Raw genomic sequence first — 17,339 nt, forward strand, 5'->3', positions numbered from 1 at the left:
GCTATAAACGTTGTATACCTAAGGACTATTTATAAATGTCAAGAATGGCGCATCGATCTCATGGTTAGACACTTAATTTTTCGCTCTTCGCCTTTGCTTTAGATGATTTTGATTGATTGTTGCGCGATATTTATAAATGAATACTTGCTCTATTATTTTTCACGTACATTGTTCATATGATCCTGCTTTTACTCTTTTTTTTCTTTTTTTCTTTTTAACAGAAAAGACTTGAGATTAGATAACAAATTTGTAGAAATCATTGTTTTTAATTGAAAAATAGTTTTGGTTAAAAATTGAACGTATTAGTATCGTGAAAATAAAAAATAATATATTAACTAATCTTTTGTGCAAATATTTCAAAGGCAATTTGTACTTAATTTTTGAACATTTGTTTGTTCATAAAAAAATCTTAGATTATATTTCCAATGTACTTGCGAATTCGTTAATAGAATACATGTGAACGACCACTACTCGAGCATTGATTTCTTGTTGCACGCGTCGTATTGTGTGCTCATCGTTGAATGTTTTGTACGCAACGAACCGCGAATGTTTCCCCAAACGTCTTCGTTTAGGAAGGTATATGTCGGCGATAAATCGACAAGCGTCCGATTTTTCTAGTAAAAAGGGAAGGAGGCGCGCATCGGGGAATTTCAACGGATACGCTCCAACGAACGGAGACCGCGTTCGCTCGATATACAAGCCTCGGAAAGAATGTGAGACGGTTCGCTCGTTGTATTCCTTCGCCAGAAGCTTTTGGTGCCGGTATTCGCCAAGTAAAACGACGGTATACGGTTTCTCATCAATGTCTTTACGAAATCCGCTTTACGCGCGCCTATACTTGGCACATTTTTGTATCTTTTTTTTTAAAGTAATTTTATAGAGATTAATCTAACTGACGAGTATCGAAACTTATCCGCTGCTTAAAAATGCACGATACAATATTTAACATAATATTCAGCATATAAAATATTATATGTATAACGCGTTAAAGTGTGTAGAGATAAGAGCGAGAGAAAAAGACGGCCGAAGAGGTAGGAGTGGGGGTAAGCACGGGCCTACGTGTGGGTGGGGAGGTGCGGGGAGCTAGGTTCTCTCTCGCTCTATCATTCTCCAGCAGTCTAGTGATACGTACATACGCATGAACCGCGCTCTGTTACGTGCCGTAAGTGATACGCATTTGCGCTCAATGATAACCTCCCGGCACGGCCTACCTTCTTCTCCCCATTCTTGTTGCGCGGAAAGCACCTGAGGTTACGTCTTTTTTCTTAAAGTAAGTTATATCCTTACTTATGCCTTCGTCGTGTATCGTAATATCGAAAATTAGTCGTTGGTCAGTAGAGGCTCGGTGGCGGGACTTGAGTTACGAGAATCGCGATGTATTCACCCGTTAATGATTCGTCGTACATCGAACGGGATTATTTAGCGTGATATTCGCCGTAAATTCCTTTGCGCAGTAAGAACCTGATCGTGGCACGTGCGACGTAGGTGCGTACGTAGGTCGCGGCGCGGGCTGTGTACATACGCGTAGCGGTCATCACCTTAGACCACGTTAAGTGCAAAGTTAGCCGGGTAGAAACACGTCGAAAGATAACTTACACAGGTAAATGCAGTCGTCGTGAGTTATTTAATGTTACGTCGGGAAGTAATTCGCAGATGCGACCTCGTAGCAATGGGCGAACGGTCTATATAATTATTGGAATTATTAAAATTATATTGCTAATCAAATGTGACTTTTTTTTGTTTCAGATGGAGATCCGGAGGAGAATCTAACGCATCGTTGTAACTGATGTTGTATCATCGAGCTGCAATTGGTACGTTTTTCTGTTTCAGAAGCGTTGTACAGTCGCGTAGAATTTTAATTAATTATCCGGTCTTGTTCCAGATAATCAATGCGAGGACGAAGGTTAAATACTCTGAGAGGAAGCCTGACATACTGAGAGGAGGAGGAGGCCTCGGAAAGGCATCGTGCACCAGCGGAGCAATCCCCAGGGTAAATATCTTTTTTTCTCAACACAAAACTAATAGCTTTTTGTAATAGAATACTTTATTTTTAATTATTTATTCGGAATATTAATTAGAAACGCGTTAAGTTTTTTTTTTTTTTTTTTAATTGAATGTTTGTATATCTCTACATTTTATGTTTTATATTTTTTTGTTACAGATGAACTCCGCTGCTGCGCATAAAGTCAAGTTGGTCGCATGCTTTTTTTCTTTTTTAATTTTAAGCAATTCGGGTGGGAAATATACATTGCAAGCGAACAAATTAAGCGTAAAATAAATTAATAATCTAAAATAATAATAGGCGGATAGTTCGGTAATAAAATACAAAATAAAATAATGCTAATTAAAAAAGATTAAACTACTAATTCTAAATATTGATATATCAATATAACTTACACACAACTCTATGTAATTTAACTTGATATTTTTACAGCTCAGCATTTCTTTGAATTTTTATTTAAGCGAAACAAAGAGTTTTGCTTCGATAAAAATTCGAAAAAGAAATTCTGCTCGCACGCCGATATGAGAAATTATACGAACCGCGGCCGGTTCGTCGGTCGTTTCGGAAGTCTCGTATAGTATTCGGGCGGTTTTTTTTGAAATACGACTTTCTTTTAATCGCGAGTGTCAAACATGGAACGCGCGAAAGTGATAAGTAATTTTCGCGGTTATAAAATCACGGTCGGGATGTTCGCGAGTGACTTGTGCGCGGAAGGAGGACTCGACACGTCCCATCTGAGTGGAAGAGCAGGCTCGGAACGAGCATCTTGCGCCGGCAGAGCATCTTTTAGGTGAATATTAATTCTTTTTTACATCGCTAGCTTTGTCGCTTTGTTAACAAATTATTTTATTTTTATTTATTTAAATAAAGAATTAAAGACGCATAATTTTTTTCTAAACAGTGGATATTTTTAGCATCTCTGCAATTGATATTTTTTAATTTTCTGTTACAGTCACCTGCTGTATCGTCAACTCTGCTGCTGCGCATCAACCGGTGAGTCGCATGGTTTTTTTTTACATTTCCAGCGCTTTTATGGGGAAAACATTGTCACAGGCGAAAAAATAATAATTAAAATTTGTAATAAAATAAAAATATGTAATAACAAAAACTCGATCGCGCAATAGCGAAGCAACTTATAATATTTACGTCACAATTTTAATTAATATCGATTATTGCGTAAGTTATATAAAACTAATTGAAAAGCAATTTTTGATAATTGTATATAGCTTCCATGAAAAGTAGTATTATTAGGTATCCCATCTTGCGAGATATCGATCCTTGTACCAAAGTCCATCGGGATATTAAGTCTAAACCAAGTTAGAAATTGAATTTGAATTAGACTGGAGTTATATATAAGTTAGGTTAGTTATATATTTAAACTCACTGCTTTAGACTCTGACCCAGCTTCAGTTTAATTTAGATTAGACGTCAATTATGAAAGAAGTACCACGTGCTAGAAAATTAAAAAATATAAAACTCCCTCTTCGATTGTACGTGAGACTTAGTAAAAATCTAAAGTCCCTTTTAATATCATAATGCAAATTATTTTCCCGGGCTATAAAATGCCGTAAAAGTTAAATTCTTTGATTCGGTTAAATAATTTTATGGAATGCAGAAGAAGTTGGAAACACGTTTCCGCGGGTGTTATACCCGAATAGATGCATCACGAGAATTTCATAATCGACTGCATAACTTCAAAGTTGCGTTGGTTCGTTTCAAGTAAAAGTTGAGATCTTGCAATTCCTGCAACGCACAGATCGACTTTGTGAGACGGTTCCGCGTAAAACTCTCGCTTTTTGCTTTACGCCACTTTGTCTTTCACTTCTGCATTTCATATCGTTTAATGTCCCGGATAATTTTATCCTTTGCGCTTTTATAAAATTGTTTTAAATAAGATGACTGTTACGAGCTGAAAAAAAAATATTTTATACGCGGACGTAAGATTCAAATCGCTAGCCTACATAAATCCTCTCGCGAAGTATGCTTTTTATGGGAGGCGGGATATCTCTCTAGTTCAATATCAGGCGCGTTATAAAAGAAAGATTCAGTGGCATGCAAACGACGTCATGACTCGTCGTACTTTCGCGACTGTTCCATTCGTGCGCCAGCGTGTTTCTTCATATCGATTCGCAGTTCGTTATTCGACATCGAGTGCTTAGCAAGTTGGTTGAAAAGCATTTGCAGGCGCTGCAATCCTGGGGCCGCTGTAAATACTTCAGGCTGTTGTTTCCAACGATCGTTGCGAGTGTTGTTTCGAGGGGTAGTCATATGCAGCGCCCGTATTAGTTCGTTTTCGTTTTAATCCTGGATAAGTTAACCTCGCGCGTTACGCGCAAATGGTTATTGCACAACAACAGTAATTATACGTAAAACGCGTAAGTGAGATGTACCGTTCGCGGGATTACCGTACGCTTCCTCAATCTTTAAAATCTCAGCTCCGTCGTGCGAGCGCAAAATGCTAGGCACGTTATCTACGCGTGGCATGTAGAAAAATTATTCGTCTAATCTTTTTTTTTTATTTTTATATTTTTTTTTTTTTGCATCGGACGCTCATAAAAATTCAGAAAGGCACAAAAACTGTCGGTGTCACGGCGTATCATCGTAACTCTAGTAGAATCGACATTTCAGAACTCCTTCGATGCTTGTCTACGCTATTTTTCTGTTTCACTTTTCTCTATTGACCTTTTTACTCGATTTCTATCCGAGTTTCGTCCGCGCGCGTTTTCGCCTACTTCTATTAGAACGTCCCACGAACCATCGATGCGATCCTTTCGAGTTTTCCTCTTTGAAACTTCTTTATACGTTTTCTTGCTCGAAAGTTCTTGACTCTCCACCGATCTCAGCCGCTTCCTCGGATACCTCTGTTCACAATGTTACGGCGCTTCTACACCGTTCTTACCTCGAATGCTGTTATTTCGAGATTCTAACTACGACGAACCGTGGGGCCTACCCGCGCCCGACATTCTTGCACTCGTTCAAATCGAAATCGTTCAACGCGTAATTCGCAACTAACGAGTTTCCTTAATCTGTTTTCCCCGAAATAACTTTGCACTGCCTTATTTCTTAATAAAGATAAATAAACCGGGAGCAAACTAAGTATAACAAAAGTCCATAAAGTAATTCTGTTATCGAACCTGTAATTTACAATTATGAATATAATTATTCGTTCATTGCGCCTCTTTAATACCGAAAGACTTAAAGGTAAAGAATTGTAACCGTAAATTGAACGCATGTAAATTTCAAGAAGTCCAAAGTCAAAAGCGTTATCGAGGAAGTATATTACAAGACGACAATTTATATGACAAAAGCAATAAAGATGTGACAGGTTAAAAGTTTTAATGTAGGATATTAAGAGATACAATCGTACAAATCTGGCAAAGTTCAGCGAGGAAGAAATGGAATTCTGCCAAGTTTAATTCTTTGACCTTTGCACCGCCTATCCGCATAATTTTGCCTCGGGAGGTTGAAACGCCACGTGCAACTGTAACCGTTCCACAGTTTGTTTTCTTTCTTTCTTTTTTTTTTTTAATTTTTTTTTTATTTTTAATTTTTTTTTCACGCTGCCTAAGAAATATCTTTCCGGAGTCGGTCATGACAGCCCACCGCTCTGCTCTCTCATACTTCTCGCGCCCCCCGCGGATCGGATTACCTGCTTTCGAAGTAATTAGAAGTTCGTCAGTTTCTTGTCAGTCTTATAATTAAAATCAGTCGGCTTGAATTAAAATAATGAATAATTATTCGAAATTAGTTTTGCCCCTTTCTGCTTGAAAATGTATGGCTGTGTAGTCACCGTGTTTGCGGAAAGTTTGCGGTTCTCGCAATGCACTCAACCGCAGTGCATCGCACACAAATAGCCGCGCATTTCATCTGGAGATGCGCTCGCAATACATCCCAGCTATGTATGACGCGAATGTATGAATGTTAATAAATTACTCTGTTATAAAAACGGTACATGACCGTTCGTTTGATTAAATTATTAATTAATATCGAAGGAAGCTTTTTTTGTAATTGAATTTTTATTATTACCACTTGGCGTCCAGGTTTGTAATATAAATGTGGAAAAAAAAAAGAGAGAGGCTCTTTTCGCGAAAAATTCCGCGTAGCTTTCATGCCGCGTTACGGCGTCTATGATGTAAAAAAAAGAATACCGTAACTATAATGCAACAGGTCGCAGACATATACGATCCGCCACTAGGGAATTGAGCAACATACAAGACTTGCCTTTACAATAAGATGTATTTTTGTTTCGAAAAGACACAGACGGCTCGCGTTGTCCATACATAAATTTTCCGCTTTCGATAAGGGGCAAGAAGCACCCTTTGCATTTTATATCGCACGTCGTTTTAACCCCGAGATGCTGCGCTTCACCTGCAAATCGGCCCGATTTGTTTTTTTTTTTTTTCGCGCGAACGTGAAACATTAAAGTGCGTTGCAAAATTGTTAGTTGCTCGTTTACATTCACGCAGATCCATCCGTTGCGTGTAACGCGCCGCGACAGAGAAAACCGCTGATTCGACCATAGCCCGCTAATTAAATCAGTTTTACAGGGCAAACCAGATTCATTACTAATGAACAGCGCGCATAGGCGATGTAGTACATTTCGCAATTTCACTCGCGGTAATCACTGGCGCAACAAAGCGAGCCTATCACACGGATGTGGACACGTCGGCAGGACAACACATTATACCTGTTGCGAGTAACGCTAATCAATTGACGAAAAACGTAACCTTTGCGCGAACCGAATAAAGGAAAGACTTTACCGTTACGTGCGGGAAATGTATTAAAAGCCATCGCGCAACCGTATCAGCGGCGACGGATTTGCGATCGCGACTTTGAATGATATGGAATAACATAATAATAATTATAATAAAGTACTTAAAGTAGCGAGAATTGTTTGCCGCACGAATTCATAATATTTAATCTGTCTGTCTTATTTTAATAACAACTTTAGATATCCGCAACATTTTACGGCATAGAGCATAACGAACGCACGCGAGGTAGAACATGAAACTTCACGCCGAGTAATGGACCTAATTTAATAAACGTTCGTGCCCCTAGAGATAACGTTGTAAGAGAAATGTCTTTCCCTCCCCACGTCGTTTTGTATCTATTTGCCGTTTTCTTGCGCCCTCAGATATTACATAAAGACGGATAGGTGTCTTATTTATTTATCGCGACAAGTACATATCTCCCGAGAATAATTTCGTTGTTAGCGAAACACTTTGGCTCACAGGATTTCGATAACGCTTCAAAGTGGCCGGTATTGCTCAATACTGATAGGCAAATTCGTTACAGCGAACAGTAAACTATCCGGATTCGCTTATAGTAATTTAGTTACGTGCGACTGAGCGTCGGACATACTTGTTATAAGTTTAATATAACTCGCTGAATGTAAATTGTCCAGATCCCGGCGAAATCTGTGAACTAATCCTTAAACCCGAGCGCAACATTGATGCGTCTTGTTGCAAGGCAATGCATACAGCGTCTAGTTGTCGTTTAGAGAGACGGAGAGAGAGAGAGTGAGAGGGAGAGGAGGGGAGGGGAGGGAGAGAGGTTGAAATCTAATTAGGCTGTCTACGGCTCGATGAGTCGTGCGATAACTCGCAGCTGCAAGATAACTCCGACGGCCTGTTCCTTGGAGCACCGACGCGCGTGCAACGTCGGTCGATTGGCACAATTCAATTACAAAAGTTACCGTCAATTTGGAACACAATAATTCATTAAATACGCGCCACTATCATTGTAGCATTAAATATTATACTCTTTCAGAAAGACGGGTTTCACTGCGTGCGTAGAAAATTGCGGAGTGACCGCCTTGATTAATTTCTGATAGGCGTTTTTTTTTTTTAGAAATTAATTCGTATCGCATATTTTAATATGCATCTAAATAAACTAATCTTAGTTAACTCTGTAAAGTGTAAGTACCGTATATATTCTCGTGAATCATAGGCGTAGAAAATCCATGAAAATAATTATTAATTAACAAATTTATTGTTTTACACGTTAGAAAGATAAAATAATGTACGACGCGATGACGAATTTAATTTTATTTTCAATTACAAATTATATTTCCGCGGAAGTAATTTCTGATAAAGTGCAATAACTGATTTAATTACATTGTAACTGTTCATTTCGAATTCTTGCTTTGCATATTATTTTAATATGATTTAATTGAACGGAGTGTAATATATTATGTCAAACGAAATATCATTTACCTCAAAAAGTTTCATTTATATTACTTTGTACAAATTTTACTTACATATATATGTTCCATCTCATTCCTGGGAACATTTGAAATTGATATTATGTGCAAATATTACAATGAACGTGTACGAAAGAAGAAAAAAAAAAAAAGATTTAATATGTTAATTAAACCTTATCACCCTATATAATAATATGCTGTTAATATGCAAAATTAAAAAGTATAAAAACACCGTGCGTTGCTCGTTTTAATCGTTTTAGCAGCAGATGCAATAGGTTTCGTTCGTTAATACTGTTTTCAAAAACACACCGTATAATAAGCTGTTAATATGCAAAATTAAAGAGTATAAAAACACCCTGTACCGCTCATTTTAATTGCAGTAGGTACAATAGGCTCCAATTATTTATCCCCGAGGGAAAATTTTCATTTAGCTATTCTGATCTTGCGACTAATGCTTAAATCGCGCAGATTAAATATATTCCTTAGCAGTAAGTATCCGTTTAGGTACTGTTTTACGCGGATCATGTGGCGAGACATTTATTACTAATTAATAACGAGCTCGAAAAGCTAGATATCTAAATTTCTCGCTCGGTGCTGAACAGTTTTGCTAGACAGGGACGAGATAAACCACGGATTGACTAGCTAATCATTAGATAACGGTTAGACTCAATTTTCATTCGGGTAGTGGTTTTATTTTGAAATTGATATTACCCCCTCGCTTATCGCGTCAGTTAAGCACTGTAAAGATGGAATGAGATAGCCGTAATACAACGCTGAAAACTTAATTATGCTTACAACGACCCGATTAATTACGTGCCTTCGTTCAGTAGCCGCGTTTGCGTTACTTTAATGATAACTGGATCATGAAATCGTGCCGGTAGCAGCCTTTGTAGCAAATGTCAAAGAAAGAAAAAAAAGAAGGAGAAGAGAGTACAGCTTTTTTAATTATTCTATTATCGCGGTTTTGCAGAAATTAAAAAAAAAATTTTTTTGAAAAGCGTAGAAGTAGCGCGACCAACGATATATAAAGCTCGGTTTATAACTTGCGAGAAAATTATAATATAATTCTATTTTTAATTTCGCATAATTTGCAACACATATTTTAAGCTCCGAAATATATATACACGCGTAAAATAAGAAGAAAAAAAAAAGATACATGAGAATGCGTTATATGCTATTAAAAATATATCACGTACGTTCTTCCACAATAGAAAATTGTGAACTTAATAAATTATTTGGCCGTCTTTAACGAGCAATTTCTGCAGCAGCTTTCGCACTGTACAAATGTGTGCCCGACTTTCGCGTACAATTAAATATACATGGTCGTTAGCATACACATAAATTCCCGTGTTATACGTAGTGGGCTGTTATATACTGGACGGAGGAGTGTATTGTAAAAGTCAACGCTAGCTGAGAAGGAAGAGACGAGCAATTAGCGTTATTAAGCACGCTCGACATCGCTCTCGTTCCTTCTCTCTGCACGTGTTCGTTGTTATCCTTGCTCGCTTAGCGAATGCACTGTGCATCTTTTGCACTGCGTATTGTATTATTTTTCTTTTTTTTTTTTTTTTTTCTTCTTGTTTCATCCGAGGTTTACTATTGCGATATAATGTTGCACCTCATTTCCTCTCGTTGGTATACAAGTAACACCCGGAAAAATAATTTTCTCCGTTTTAGCTTATTGTTTACTGCGTGCACGTGTCCGCGTTTATTGAGATCAGCGTGCAATACTCCGGAAAATATATAATATTGAACATCTTTATTTGAAACATTTAACAGTTTCTTTAAAACAGGAACGATAATGGCAAATTTCAAACAAGCGCTGTACGTTTCGTTCAGCGTATGAAAAGCATAATTCGCGATTCACTGGTTTACCTGAAAAGGGGGGGAAAAAAAACGGCTCGGTCATCGACGTTCGATGAGTGGTTTGGAAGTGTTGAATATCAATTTTTGTCGGAACAAAATGGGATAGTGTTCGACCGGCTTAAACATATCCGTTTCTTCTTTGACGAATAAAGGCGATAAATAATAAAATATAAACCAAATTGCAGGGATATCTAGATAACGCTCTGCCGTTTCGTAAGCTGCGAAAAAGAAATATTGCTCTTTGCGCAACGAGACCAGAAATATAAATTAAAAATAGCAGCAGCAATATAAACCGGATTTCAAGAATATCCGGATAATCGGATTACTCAATGGATTTATAATACTACCGTCATTGTATCTTGAGAAAATTTCGATGAAAAAACACTAATATCTAATCTGACATACTCGATGACAGATTGACATTCCAAACGGTGAGATCGACAGAAAAAAATAAATTAATTGATCAATAAATTTGGAACGTATAAAAATATGCATTTTTCTTGCTTCGAGAATGTTAGAATTTATCAGAGCGATAGGCAGCTTTAATACGATATTCAATTAACAAGTAATAATATTTCTTTTAATAAAAATCGCACTTTTCGCGTCGGAATAATTTACGGAGGTTCTTGCATTATTTTCTTGACCCATTACAATGTTAAAAATTCCGACCTTAGAAATTAAACGTGCATATGTGTATATTTGTTTGCTGACCTGATTCCTTGTACGCCGTGGCAATTCCGCGCCGACGTTGGAACACGCGGTATTTGCATTTGACAGCGCGCTGAAGAGCCGCCACGAGGTCGGTTCAAGCTTAATCCAGGTCGGACTAAGAGGATTATTGCGAAAATGTTTCAATTGCGGCGTTGCCCAAACGTAACGAGGTCTATAATGTTTATACATTACAGGTGTTTATCTCTTTATTGATAATCACTATTGATAAAAAATATGCAAGTTCTCTTTCTAATTGTACTTACGGCTCGTGAACCTTAAAGGGTTACTTTGATCTTTTCACAATTTAATTTGTGGTTTACTAATTACTATATTTTGTTTGTACATTTTTTATTTTTTTTTTTTTTTTACTTTACGAATTAATTTTTAAAAAAGAGTTAGGAAGAATAAAAATATAAAATTAAATGATAAGCATACACGTGTACTCGTATACCAAAAGCTATAAGTAATTTTTTTTTTCTTTTTTTAATTCTCAACATTTTTTATCTCTTTAATAATGGTAAGGCACGTGCATTACAAGTTGATGGTTGCTTCATGTAATGTGCTTTTCAATATTAACAGTACGGCTTATTGCTTTAGAGAATGAGTATTACCTGTATAGCACGACATCGCTAATTAACATAAACACGAACCAATCTCCACGGACTTCATCGAGCGGCTCGGGCTACTTCGAGTTTCAAACGTGAACGAAGAACGGTTATGTATGAGATGTAAAGGTCGTGTTTGAGTTTGCCATTTGCGTATACAACAAAGACCAATATAACGTTGCTTATACATACGTGCATGTACGAAATGTACATCCGTTTCAAACCATCCGGCATATGAATATATGAAAATAGACGCGGGTTGCATTCCACAGATTGGCTATTACTTTCAGCAGCCCGGGTATTCTTCGGGCGCGCTATCGAACGTACGAGAAACATTTATTAAAGCCGTGCTCGCAAATTGCTCGTTAAGTTATCGTACCTGCGCGCGTGAAGTACTTCTCGGATAAAATTGATCGGTCTCTATTGCACGTTAATTGGAACGTTAGAGAAATCGTGGTACGTCGCAGACGCTTTTGGTACGAAAGCAACCCGTACTACGGGACTTATCTTATTCGCGCCAAACATGCTGGAGTAGAGGAAATGTGTAACAGTTACATGCTATCGCCATTATCCCTTAGGGCTTGTTAGAAAACGTGCAGCAATCATAGGGAGTGTTGATCTACCGCGGGGCACGGAAAATCGGCAACGGTACAGTTAGGGTATAGGTACTGCGACGTTTTCGAAACGTTGATAGTTCAATGAAACCAACCCACCAGAGAACATTGTACAGCCAACAAAGTCCCGGCTGCTTGTTCATACCCCGTAAATAAATTGGGTCGGCTCGGCCCGCCGCTGTATAACATTTTTGTTCACGTTGTTTCTCATTAGTCGCGTTTATTTCAAACTTATATCGCAAACTTAATCTTATATTTATATTCGCGGGACGTATGAACGCGTCGACGAGAGCATCAATCGATTATTCAAATATGCCGTTGAATTAATCAAGATTATTAATATTACAGTTATCGAAATACAGAATATTAATATCAATGCTAATCGGCCACTTTTAACTTGTTGTTAAATTTTTAATAATATTTATTCTCTGGTAAAAATATTTATTTTTTCAAAATTCCAGTTTGATGTAAATTTAATAAAACTCACTTTGCGTGACTCTTTTTTTTTTCTATTATTTTTCAAAATGTACAGTTATAATAAAATCACGAGATTTACTTCGATGTTTGAATATAAATTTGAATATAAAGGAATATAAATTTAAAAGAAAAAAATTTTTGTTAAATTTAACAATAAAAATTTTAATTAATATAAATTTTAAGAATAAACTTATCTTCTTCGTTAATAATATACGATACGTTTAGATTCTATGACTTCACAGAAAATACAAATTCAATATATAAAAGAAATTGCTCGAAAAAGAGCGTTCCCACTGGAGAACTTGATCGCGTATGAAATTGCGCCGATTTTAGCCTTCGGGCGATCCACTTGTATGTGCACTGCTGCCTAAACCTGCTGTTGTATTTCGCAAAAATCGAAAATTTCACTTGCCACGCATTATCGAGCAAGAAAAGCGCATGTTTTTATTTAAAAATGTACCACAATCCGTAGTATTTATGTATATTATTAATATTGTTGGAAAAATACGCTGCCGTGGTTTATTTATAAAATTCACGGTCTAAAGTATTCATTCGATTCACGGAATATTAAACGAACGTCTATTCAAATTTCAGTATATTTAACATTAAAATAATAACGTATAAACGACTACTGATATTCATGAATGAAATATTTAGAGAATGATACAGGATATTCTATCAGCGAGTTTCGCACGCAATTAATCTTCCCGCTATCTCCTCCGCCGTTCACTTCTCCCCGACGTATTTCCAAAATTACGTCTGTTCTTTTCACACGATGAAAGATCAACGAGATACATGTCCGACAAAACCCACGCGAGACATGGGTCAACAAAATAACAGCGAGTCTCGGAGTCCCGCAAAGTTCCATAATTATTTTCCTCACGTTGGAAGGTTTCTAATTAATAGTGAAAAAGTTTATTACCGGTCCATTATATTTTTAATATTCTTACTTCGGGAAGTATATTGCATTATGAGTCGTGTGCGTATTTGTTGCATAAGTAAAAATGCATTAATAATAATTTATTATACAATATAATTCGTACAAGAATTTATCAAGAGAAATTTAATGATCAGAATTATAACATCCGATTCAACTAACTGGATGCTGTAACCGCGAAGTGACTTATACTGCATTATGATGTAATTATTCTGTTGAATTATTTTGTGTATTATGCATTATGTTATTTTAATTACCAAACGAGATTAATTGTATTTATATGTGAATTGATTACTAAGAAATCCTTCAATGAGATGACACGCTACGTGACTCGCGCAGCTAGTAGATATACACATGGTTATGCTTTAATATTTTGCAAGCAAAGCGTTAGCGCATTACCCTTCCCAAACTCTACGTAAAGTACAATAATATTAAACTAATGACGACGAAATTATTTACTGATAATTACTTTCCGCGTGGTATATGGATTTATAAACTCATTATAATATAAACATTCATAATTACCCCAAGACTTTGTTTACTTTAATAAATTTCAATTGTTCTTTCTTTTTACTTTAAAATAATTTTATTAAATTCTTTATTAAATTTATATAATATATTTTAAATCATACTTTAAGATATATAACACAAAGTTTTAAAAACAATGGATAATTAGCGCGCGACTTGCTAAATTGGAAAAAAAAATTGTTATTGAATGACTGATAGATCAACTCGATGGAAAAGATTTTTTTTTTTTTTTCTATTTAATTGATATAAATTGATTACACATAGCGAGAGAAACTATTCTATTTGTTAAGCCTGCTTTTAGTTGAGTAAGCTTTACTCTTGCGAGCAACAAACAGTTAAACATATGTATACTGTGATACTACATCAAATGAAATTAGGATTTCTGTAAATGTATTTCTGGCTGCATTATTTGCGCTTTAATGATTTCGACGAAATTACGCAATATATTTGTCATAATTAGGTTGCATCGCGCACATATGAGAAACATATGAAGCCCTTGAGCTGATTACTAGGTTCATACTATTAATGCAAGATTACATACGAATCAGTTTACTGTTTACTAAATGACGTTTTACCGATAGCGAACGTAATATATTTTTACAAAAACGTGAAATATTAAAAAATTTCCATCACCTTCGTTTATATTACATTTTTATTTGAACCAGTCAAACACACTTTTTTTTCGTTTTATTATCCTCGTGCGTTTATATAAATATTTATCGTACTTTAAAATTGTATTATTTAAATAAATTTCCTGCAATTATTGTATTTAATATCCGTAATTTTAAATTCCATAAATTGAAAAAAAAAAAAAAATTGAGTCATTGCAATAATGAATAAATTTGATCGAATGTTTGAAAATGATTCGCAATCATTAGTATGCAATGCATATAGTACGTATCCTTCTTCTTCAACTCGCATCTACATATCATAATTCACGATGTAAAATAAATGTCCTACGTTGGAAAATTAGTTATATACCCGTAACTGCCAAATGCTATTCGAGCACCAACGATTTCGGGCGATTACGCGGGACACCACGATATAATTTGGTTTCGCAGATGTGGGAGGAATATGAAATTCCTGAGGTAGCACTATCCCGTCTGACTAATTTCTCTCATACATTCTACGCATCGTCGCAATGTCGTATAAAATACCGAATGCACACGAATTATTATACCGTTAGCCAATTGTGCTTCGCGTGTAAAATTTTTTTTTTTATTCGTATGTATCTTTACAAAAGTATATTTATATAGATTAGGTGCAATATATACTTCGTACTAAATTGCGCAAACATTGTTTTATAACGCTGATATTTTTATGAGATTATTTAAACTGGGGTTATTCAAAAATCTCACAGTACAATACCGGTTTTTAAACAGAAAAAAAAAATTAGAAAGTTTTTAACTGATATTCATCTATAGAGAAGTTCTCTTGTTCATGTTAACAATGGATTGCACAGTAACGTTTCATATGAGCCGGATCGAATTACTGTTGTTTGACGTGAAGCATAACTTTTTGCTGAATCATCTGAATACAGCTGTGTAAAAAAAAAAAACCTCTATGTTACCGGGCGTTTTTTGTATGTAATACAAAATTTCGACGTGTAACTCTTGTCGCCTTGCGCGCGTCGAAATTAATTTCGGTCGTTTTATAATTAAGCCAAGCTGCTGATTTATACAATTAGTGGATTTGGTGGCGCGTGGTTTAATTGAAAACATTAACGTGCGCTGTATGCTATCGTAATATTCCGGTAATGTCTTCTTGGGTGTATATGCAGAAATATATTTGAGGTCTCGATGCTACAGAAAGCTGTTCCGCAATAATTCTAGTTAATTAACTATATTAATGCAAAAGTTGTCTATAAAATTAAATTTAATTTTACGGAGATTATATCAAAATTATCATAGCGTCCTTTTTGTTTGTTCTAAAACAAAAAAGAAAATAATAAAAAAAAAGAAAAATAAAAAAAAGAGAAAAGATTGAAAATTATGAAAATGGGTCACTGAATTTGATAGCTGAATACCATCGCCAGGATATTTTAAGAAGTTTTAGTTTTACAAAGAGACGCTGCTATACTTTTTAATAGGATTTACAAACTGGGTTAAAATCAACTTGGCGTTTTATTCATTTTCTCAGAGGTGTCCTCAACAAACCAACAATGTGAGCATGACTATACCTTCAACGAGCGTCCACGAATGTAAAAGCCTCTGTAATTAAGTGCTGCGCTATTTACCAACTTTGAAAAGATTTACGCCGATTGTGCGTCATTACGGTTGCCTTTTTGCGTACAATATCTCGATATTTCGTGTAGTTATTAATTACGCAAAAAATTGATAGTTTCATTATTTTTCATTGCATGTATATCAGTGCGATATTCATAAAGCACGGACTTTCCACTGTTACTGTCTTATTAAGTTCAACCGTTTTTATATCAAAATATCAAGATACATGCGACCAAGGTACATTGAGCTTCCCCGTTTTATTGCCTTCTCGCGGACGTAATAAAAAATTTTCAGCACGAGATATCTAAGTAAAAGGTTGTTTGAAGCAGCACCAGTTATGACGGTACTCGGTCAGTCGTAAAAGAAAGGTCTCACGAGTAGTAGCGGAGAATGTAAATGGAAATAAGCTCGAGGGAGGGCACTGAATCTTGTGGCGAAACGATAATCTAACCGAGTAGCAGATTCTCGGGACAAGACTTATGCTTGTAATATCTTGTCTCCGGAAAGTATGATTTATTTATTTGTTCTGTATTTCTTTGTGCATTGAACGATGCGCGTTTTACCTCCTACCTTTCCCGGTGTCTTATTCGCGATGTAATAGCAATTACCAGAGACTAAATCATCGCTGCTGTCGGGAGTTCAATTTTCCATTTGATCGATGACATTTTCTAATCGAAAAATAATAAATTTTGGACGCTTTACTTGACGCGAAAAAGAATTGGGAGGGGAGAAGGAAGGAAAATGCTGGAGAAATTGAATGGATAAATTCATTTAGGGAATATAAGAAGCGAAATCCCCGCGTATTTCGGAGTGAAATAGCAGATGTAGAAATCTCCGGCTCCGCGGGGATAGCTTCGCGTTAGCAGATTTAAGTATCTTCAAGTGTAAATCTTAGGGTATGGAAGAAACGACAGGAGAAGTAAATGCGCGGCTCCTGTCGATTTATCTCCGGTAAGAAGGGAATGCTCTCAAAGTAAATGCCGGCTGTAAATCAGCTGGCATTTTCTTTGGCCACGTGCAACAAAAGCATGCGTGTGATGTATGCACGGACTGTATATAACTTGCGTCAGTGACGTAGAAACTAGGAAGGAGGGGAGCAGTTAGGTAACGAGGGTATGCACTCAACGCGAAACATCCAGTAAATTTCTTAAAGTCACAGTGTGACGTAATTC

The 17,339-nt window shown here is 36.2% G+C and overlaps 1 protein-coding gene and 1 long non-coding RNA gene across 2 annotated transcripts in view; one reads left to right on the forward strand and one right to left on the reverse strand.

Annotated features, from left to right (window-relative positions):
* LOC139107973 (neurotrimin) overlaps positions 1-17,339 on the reverse strand; it is a 131,944-nt gene that overhangs the window by 109,957 nt on the left and 4,648 nt on the right. The window lies entirely within an intron of this gene.
* Positions 1,645-2,252, forward strand: LOC139107979 (uncharacterized). Its single transcript, XR_011546596.1, has 3 exons — positions 1,645-1,811; positions 1,883-1,990; positions 2,162-2,252. It is a non-coding gene; the product is annotated as an uncharacterized lncRNA (long non-coding RNA).

Source organism: Cardiocondyla obscurior, linkage group LG14 (assembly GCF_019399895.1).
Source record: "Cardiocondyla obscurior isolate alpha-2009 linkage group LG14, Cobs3.1, whole genome shotgun sequence".
Taxonomy (NCBI): Eukaryota; Metazoa; Arthropoda; class Insecta; order Hymenoptera; family Formicidae; genus Cardiocondyla; species Cardiocondyla obscurior.